Below are 8,596 nucleotides of genomic sequence, written 5' to 3'. Positions count from 1 at the left end.
AAAAATAAAAAAATCGATTGTAACCAAATTCAAAACGAATTCAAAAAAAAATAAAAAAAAATGCATAAAAAACCAGAGTCCGTTTCTGCACACTATCGTATGCAACTTACAATAGTGTATATACAGGTTATATGTAGGTATGTATGTATATGTGTGGCTAATTCAATGTGAATTAAATTCAAGGTGTGCACAAATATATATACATATATATATATATATATAGGCGTGTATATGTTTATATTAAAATGAAAAATAAAACTTGATAAATACGTAATGAAAATAGGTTGTATGTATGTAATAAAAAGCTATACTAATAAATAATGTGATAATTCGTGATTATAGAAATATAAAATAAGTAAGAAAATCCTGTTAATAAGGGAAATGGTAATATAAAACATGTAATGGTACTCAAGATAAAGTAAGTAATGCAAAAAGTGGTAAATGTAATGGTGCGCTTAAAATTAATTCGAATAAAATTCAAAAAAAATCTGTATTTTCTTTTCAGAAAGTGAGTTAACTTTATTTGCTCGTTTTTTTTTTGTTAAAAATTGTACGTACAATTTTGGATTTTGTTTTGTTGTTGCTTTATGCTTTATATTTAGATTTTCTTCGGTGTGTGTTGGTGTTACCTTGGCGAGGTCATTGAGGGAATGTTTGCCGTGAGTCTACTGTCCGATGTCAAAGTCATCTAAACCCCCTTTTGCTGTTAACAAGTGTAGCACAACATCATTCGGAGTCTTGGCTCCAATCGCGCTGCTACACTTACCCTTAACACCCTTCATGTTAATAAACCCCTGTTGAGAAATCCTATAGCCTCACATGCATGCAATGCTAGACCGCATACACGGCAGCTCAAATGGTCTAACTCAGCAAATAAAAAAACTCTTATTTGGCCACAGTCGCATTTTCAGCTCCCACTTCTACGTACGCTGGCATCCTTAGAAGGCACTCTGAAGATGAGACTGGCCACACCCCCATATTTGCCAGTTGGGCACAAATCACCTGTGAGGAGCATAAGTGATGATACCCCCCTGACCCTAGACGTCCGAAAGAAAAGAAAGTAAATATGATAGTGGAATGCAAGAAGAAAAACTACTGTGAAATGAAGTGTGAAACGGGGTTAGTAAGCAAGTGATGGGAAAATATGAAATATATTGGGCCCACGTTGGGCGCCATTGTTATGTAGCTGCATATTTGTACCCGGCGAGGAGGCATGCAGGCACGCTTGCATCCCAAGCTAGCTCGTCAGTTGGGGGGGTTGTCATTTCCGCCTGCCTTGGTAGTCGCTACACAAACAAAAAGTTAATCGTGCCTGGTGATATGGAGAAATACTAGTGCGGATAGTCACAAATAACAAAGAGAAATAAGAAGGTGAGCAAGAGAAAGCACTACAGAGAAATGGTCCAGTCCCGTCCTGTCAGGTGGAGTCATCCCACCCTCCTTCTGCGTGAACTCACGCGAACCCTTGGGCGTTGTCGTGACTCCTCACCTTCTTACAACGCCCCTAAACCTGACACAAGTCCATCTATCAATCAGTCAGTCATTTCACGTCAGTTGTCGTTGCGTCTTCACACTCCCCCTTCCCCTCTGTTGCACAAGTGCAACACCCACACCAAAAACCTGTGCTTAGCACTCCATGGGTTTGCTCAATACCCCTTCAAAAGACAAAAAGAATCAACCCATATTTTCTTTTCTATCTTTGCTCCACAATGAATTAACAATTTTATTATAATTCTTTTCCTCTTATACTTATTCAAGTGTATATCCTACTGCTAACCTTCATTACAGTGCTAATTCCTAACACTATACTTATATTAAATATTATCCAAATTCAGCTTCCTTCACTTATTTCTATTTGAAACTAACGACTTCATTAACAACTACTCCTACTACATGCATACATAGGTATTTTGATTTCCCTCGTTTGTGTTGCCTATATCAAAAGTCCTAATAATATCAATTAAAACAAAAAACCCACTCTACCCTGAACTTTCCAAATCTCAACCAACAATAAAAATTAATCGCAGAGACGGTGAATGAAATGTATCTGCGTATCTATTGCTACTGCTATTAATATATATATGTATGTATGTATTAAATATGTACGTATTGATATGGTAATAAGAGAAACAAATTCAACTTGTACTCACCTAGGTCTCCAGCGGTGATGGTACCAGCATGCTGTTTGAGAACCTGTGGGAAATTTGAAATTCCTACCACTTACCCAACCGCTCATACATACATATTTACCCTTGCCAACAAGATATAGAGGTGTTTACCCACTCCACTACTCTCAGTACTATCACTCGCTCGTGATTCGGGGCATCGAGCGGGTCATAGTATCGCGCGGTCAAACTAATTACAATTAAAAAAACTAAAACGTGAATGCCCTTGAACTAATCTAATACTAAAAAGCCCGATAAAGGAGATTTAAAACTCGCGGTTTTGATAAAACAACGTTCAAATAGTGTTATACGACAGTGAACTTTCAAAAAAAAAAAAGACAACTAGAAAACTAGAAAACTTATGTACACCCGCCCATTCATATATGTATATAAGTATATGCATATATGTACATACAAATGTCTTCGCATATCTAAATATGTATGTAAATATATGTTGGTATAAATTTAAACTGCCAAGCTCCGAAAATTGTGCGAAAAGTGAAAATCTGCTTAAAAAAAATAAAAATCGAATAAAAAGGTTCCTGAAAAAAAATTTGACATTACCCGCAAATTACATAAATTTGCCTACGAATACCGCGCACCCTAATATACCCTCAAACATAAGTACATAAATTGCCAACGGAATTTAAAAGCAAAGGAATGTGGCTGTCTAAATGAGAAATTAACAAAAGGTAACAAAAACTTTATGCGATAACTTAAGAGAACGTAAGAAGAGGTATTCGAGCAAAAAAAATATTCAAACAAAAAACCCAACAGAGTTGCCCGCGATATTAGCGGCGTTGCTGCTGGTCAGTAGCGTGGGCGAAGCGCCCACAGATAATGCTCCCTCGGCGCTGCTCCTGTTAGCGCTGCCTGGCTTGGCGCTGTTATTGCGCTTCCTCGATGTTATGCTCCCTGTTGTCTCCTTTTATTTTTCACCACCTTTAACATTCACCACCAAGTGCTGTTGACCTGCTCCACGCGAAATAGTTTGGACAGCTGTAGGCGTTGGACGTTGTTGTTGCTTACCCAGCTGCTGTTCTGTTGGTATTTGCATGAATCTTGTGATGCTATCGTAGGTGTTGTAAATTATATTGGCGTGGAAAAGTGTTTGTGGCAATGTCTCGGTGGTCGGTGTATGCGGATGTGTGCTTGTGTACTTCTTGGTGTACGGTTGTTGAATGTTAAGTTGTGGCAAATGATCAACAGTTGGTGCGTGCGAATGCTTGTTTGCGTGCTTCCTGCAGCCAGTGGGGTATACTAGCTATATGTTGGCGACACTATATTTGTTGTACTTAGGTGCGTATGGATATGTGTTGGTGTGTTCATGCAATCTATGTCTGATGCACGAGTCTCTCAAACGGGGCAAGCTATGTACCCACATGCAGGTTGCTGGTGGCCAATTCTAGACTTCCGGTTGGTGGAGGTCCTTTTATTCATACGTACGTATATGCAGGCGACCTGAAAGTGGAAGAAAGCTCTGATTTAGCACATTGAATGGTACAGTCGTAGATCAACTGCCGCTGTTGTGATAAAATAAAATAATTCGTGCCTTGTCCGCATACATACCTATGTGCATACATATATGCGCATTTAGTAAGATCCAGGCTTATGCATGTTTACAGATTTGAGGCATAATAATATATGGTGCTTACCTCCAGTTCCAGATTTTAGCTCTTTGTGACTGCTTGGGTACACCGGTACCGCGATAATCCGGTAAAACTGCACAATTCACACAATTATACAGAAAGTCTGTATATTTGACTAAATTAACTCTGTTTTTTGAACACTTTCTTTTTTTTATAACACTATTTACACCGTATACTGGAAACGTTCGCACAGTTAAAACACCCGATAATCACAACGTTAGCACCACAACCTTTGTATCTGACCCGTTCGCCACCATCTGGGTCTTTTTATACCCTTTGGCCAGGCTAACTGGCTCAATCGGTATCTGTAAGTATATAATGTACTTACATACCTAGGTACTTGTGTACATGGGAAACTAAAAGGAAAAACCGCTTTTACCCATACACCTTTAACTGTCGTTTTACCGAGCACTCCGAACTTTCTCTGAGTATCATATCAATAACGTTTGACCAACTACGTTCGATCAAACATCCAAGACCGCCTACAGGCCCATTTGGTCAACATAGATGTTTGATCACACTACCTATGCACGTATGTTCGATGGACATACCCACATACATATACACTCCGCTAACGTAGATGTAGGATTTACTTATGTTTGGTCCACTTCTTCCACACATACATGCACATACAGAAGTATCTGGCAAACAGCTGGCGCCACACTTTGTCAAAACTACAACGCCAAAACTGTCTGTTTAGGTTTCTTGGTTGACAACTTTTAGGGGATCCCGTTTTTTTACTAAAGAAGAAACTATCTTTTTCTTTTTTACAATTTATAATAAACTTATCTATTTGTGAAAGTTTGCTAGAATCCGTAATATGTCTTCGTTCTTCTATTTTTTAAAATAATTGCTGCAATATTTTATTTGGATTATTAATAATTTCTTTATATATTGCATATAACTTTCGAATTTATATGCAGAAAAATTGTCTAAACGACCAAATTGTGTAACGCAATCACTTAAATGCAAAAGACCATGGACATTGATGACATGATTAAATGTTCGCCGTAAAAATTACTAAAGAACTTTACAAATTCTTTTAACATTTCATTAGAGACATTAGATTCTACTTGACAAGACTTCTCACAAGAGAGAAGGCAGATACCGACATGCAACAAAAGAAAATGGTAATACGTTTTATCCGGTATGCAGTCTTTTAAAACAAACAACTCCGAGTACAATAAAAATTGCTGGTATTCTGTCGACTTCCAGTTGCTTATTTCATCCAGATCTCGACTCGTTCTTGAGTCTGGAAAATTCAGAGGGAACGAACTTATTCAGAGATAATATTTTTTCATTCATCTTCGTTACGTTCCCTCTTTTAATAAGCAACTGGAGTAGTTTTTTAGTTACTCCTAAGTCAACTAGATGCATGCGTTCTAACGGAAATTTAGAAATCATGCTAATATTTACAGATTCTAGCAAGATTTCACACTGTCTAAATTCGTCTTAATGATGTGTTATATCTACTCTATTCTTAAACGAACTATTTGTTCTTAATTCTCCAACGTTTTGAGAAGAACCGACCCCATTTTTTTATACTGTCCTTGTTGAAGACATATAGGGCAGCTGTTTTTCCCAGTGTGCGACTTCACGGCAGTTATAAAGGCGCGAGCTGGTGTGTCACATGTAAAAAGTTTACACTAAATTCTTTTAAAACCTGTGGTGCGATTCACTACGCGATTTTAACAACTCTTGTTATTGTTAAGTCAGCTAAATGACAATTTTAACAATTTAGCTGTTCAGTAAACGTTTCCTTAACAACATTCGTTAGCGCCAAATCAGCTGTTGCCGTTAACGATAATAAAGGCCGATAATTTGATGACGTCTATATTGGTGTTGTTAATAAAACATAAAAGGTGTGTTCTGCAATTTTTTCCTATGTAAAAAATGCACAACACCGCTAGCAAAAAAAAAACAATCAAAGGATTTTTCAGCAAATCATACTTGCACTTTATTGTACTAAAATTTAATGGGCTACAAAACTACATACATAAGGTTTTTATTATTCTGATTAAAAATTTGAAGTTTTACGAAATTTTTTTGAATTTCCTTTAAATATTGCAGAATACACTATTAAAAATTAGTAATATAAATTAAATAAAAAAAAAAAATAGTATGTTAAAACTTGTATATATCTGTTCCGGTTATAATTTTCAAATAGGGCGTAAAACAAAAATAGAAAACTGGAAGTTAAAAGGTGATAAGTCTATTTTTTTAATCTTGCAAGAACTGAATATGCCTTGTGTTTAAAATAATTGAATAATTAAAGCTTCAAATTTAATACGTGTAGATCGTTTATTAAAAATATAAAAATTACATATGTATGTGCATATTTAAATATTTCTTTATTAATCATCATGACACTAGCATAATAAAATGAGTCTTGAAAATAAATATGTACAAAATGTGCATACACTGATTATTTTTTAATATTAACAATCTTTTTCATGTTACATGCTTTTTGTAAACTTTTTATTTACAGCTTCGAGTAAAATAAGGCAGCAAAATTCAAAATTATGGTGTTTGCTACTTATGTGTATTTATTTATTTTTAATAATTTTATTTTTAATAGTTACATCTACTATATAACAACAGAAACCACATAAATAAAAGTTTCAAAGCTTGCAAAAAAATCATAAAAATCAATCAAACTTTAAAAAAATTTTCACCAAGATTTCAAACTTTTTATTCAGAATCTTTATAAAATTTTCTGGTATGCAGTTTTGTAGCCCATTAAATTTGAGTCCAATAAAGTGCAAGTTTCCAGTCGCTAGTCGAGGGTGTTGCGCATTTTCTTCCATATAAAATGCTTGTGAACTTTGTGCTCACACGAGCGCCTTGGCATATGCAACGGATTTGTGCTCATTAGCGGCAGCACAGTTAGTGAATCGCACAATCGTTACTGCAAACAACAAAAATTGTTAGCTTACAACTCGACAAGTCGCATTGTTAAAAGTTAGTGATTAGCACTACTGCTTAGATCCCACCCTTACACCACTCTGACTGAGAATTTGTGGCTGCGTTTCTTTATACATTCCGGATAATCCCATTTCACAGCCAGAATAAACAGAATGCGTTTGAAATATACGTTAACATATCATCAGGAACGTTCTAAAGAATAAGTAAACAAAAAAGTTTATTCCAAACGTTCAGAATGAATAAAGAAATTCAGCCTGTATCTCTTCGCAAAACTCAGAAAGGAAATTATTAACATCGGATGGCTTACTCATTCCTGAGAAGCATGCAATAGTAAATGTGACCGAATTAGGAAAAGCTTCTACATGCCTCAAAATGGGCCACAATGCCCTATTAGAGATTTTAAATAATTTCAAACCATCTATACCGACATCTATCGAAATTCTTTCGGTATTTTCTAACAAATCAAAATCTTTGAAATTAAAATTATATTGTATTCCTAAATACAAAAATTCACCTTCAGGAAAAGGTCGAATTTGAACTACTTTTCTACTTCCAGTTAAAGGTAACCCGTTAAGTCCAGCATTATGTAAGGTTTTAGGAGGTCCGTTAGACTATTTTGCCAAATATTATTTTTGATTGCCACGTTTTTAACCCCCTACCAATTTCCTCGCTTAGGTTTTTCTTTGCAGATTCTTCGGTGCTATCATCACTTTCGACATCTTCAACCAAAAACCTGTCATCATTGCTATTATATTCATCGATATCTAATTCAGGAAACACTTCCATAGTGCTGGACGTTAGATCATTATTTATTCCGCGGCAAAATGCTTCTCTACTCGTGGATAGAATATCATCGCTTTCTAACCCAGAAGTCGATTCATTCAGTTTGCGAGACTTCGCAACTGTTGCTTTGTAATAAGCTTTTTCCGTACTTATAAGGTTAGATAGATAGATAGATAAATTATGAGGTATGCACTGCGACATAATGATCTATTGTGCCCTCCACTCTTCACAATACTTCCTCCAAGCCAAGATCCCTAAGGAAGTTCCAAAGCTTCTTCGGGGATAAGGAGTGAATGTGCTCTAACTGTGGTCACATAGAGCCTAAACTCCTCTCTTCTGCTGACTGCCTCACACTCGATGAGGATGTGGAGTGGTGTTTCACTCGATACGTCGCAGAACTTGCAAAGGTCATTCGATCGTATCCCACGCATATACATATGCCCTCCCAGTATGCAGTGTCCTGTAAGAAAACCTATTAATATTCTCAGCTTCTCCTTTGGAAGGCTAATTAAGCTCTTGAATCTCCTCTTGTTATACCCTCCTAGCAGGCTTTTTGCCTGTCGCATATCTGTCGCATTCTGTTCCTCTCCTCCATGAGCTCTTCCTTAATAGTGTTGGGACCCACTCCCACGAAGGGCTCAGGGCCAACCGGAGTAATGGCTGCCGCCTGTCTAGCGAGACAGTCCGCCGCTTCATTCCCCTCTATTCCCATATGGCCATATGGCACCCATGCCAGTTTGATGTTGTTGTGCCTACCAAGGGAATTGAGCCTCTCTATGCACTCAAGGACTAAAGATGATTTAGTTTCAAAGGATAAAAGAGCCGTGAGTGCCTATAAGGCTAGAAAGCATTATTTTATGCATACCGTAATAAATAATGAAGTAAAGGGGTGATCTAATAATAATTCTATTAATAACTAGCCAATGCCCGCTTACTTCGCGGCGCCTAATAAGAGCTTTTCGTTGGCCAATGCAAAAGAGCGTTTAAAAACAAAATTAGTCTGTAAAGTCAAAATTTTTGATTTAAGTTGAAACCACTAAGGTGCAGTATCCTCCTCACACATAGGCCAATAAT

Source organism: Rhagoletis zephyria, unplaced genomic scaffold (assembly GCF_001687245.7).
Source record: "Rhagoletis zephyria isolate East Lansing unplaced genomic scaffold, Rhagoletis_zephyria_1.1 Rzeph_scaffold_04435, whole genome shotgun sequence".
Classification (NCBI taxonomy): Eukaryota; Metazoa; Arthropoda; class Insecta; order Diptera; family Tephritidae; genus Rhagoletis; species Rhagoletis zephyria.
This window is presented reverse-complemented; position numbering follows the sequence as displayed.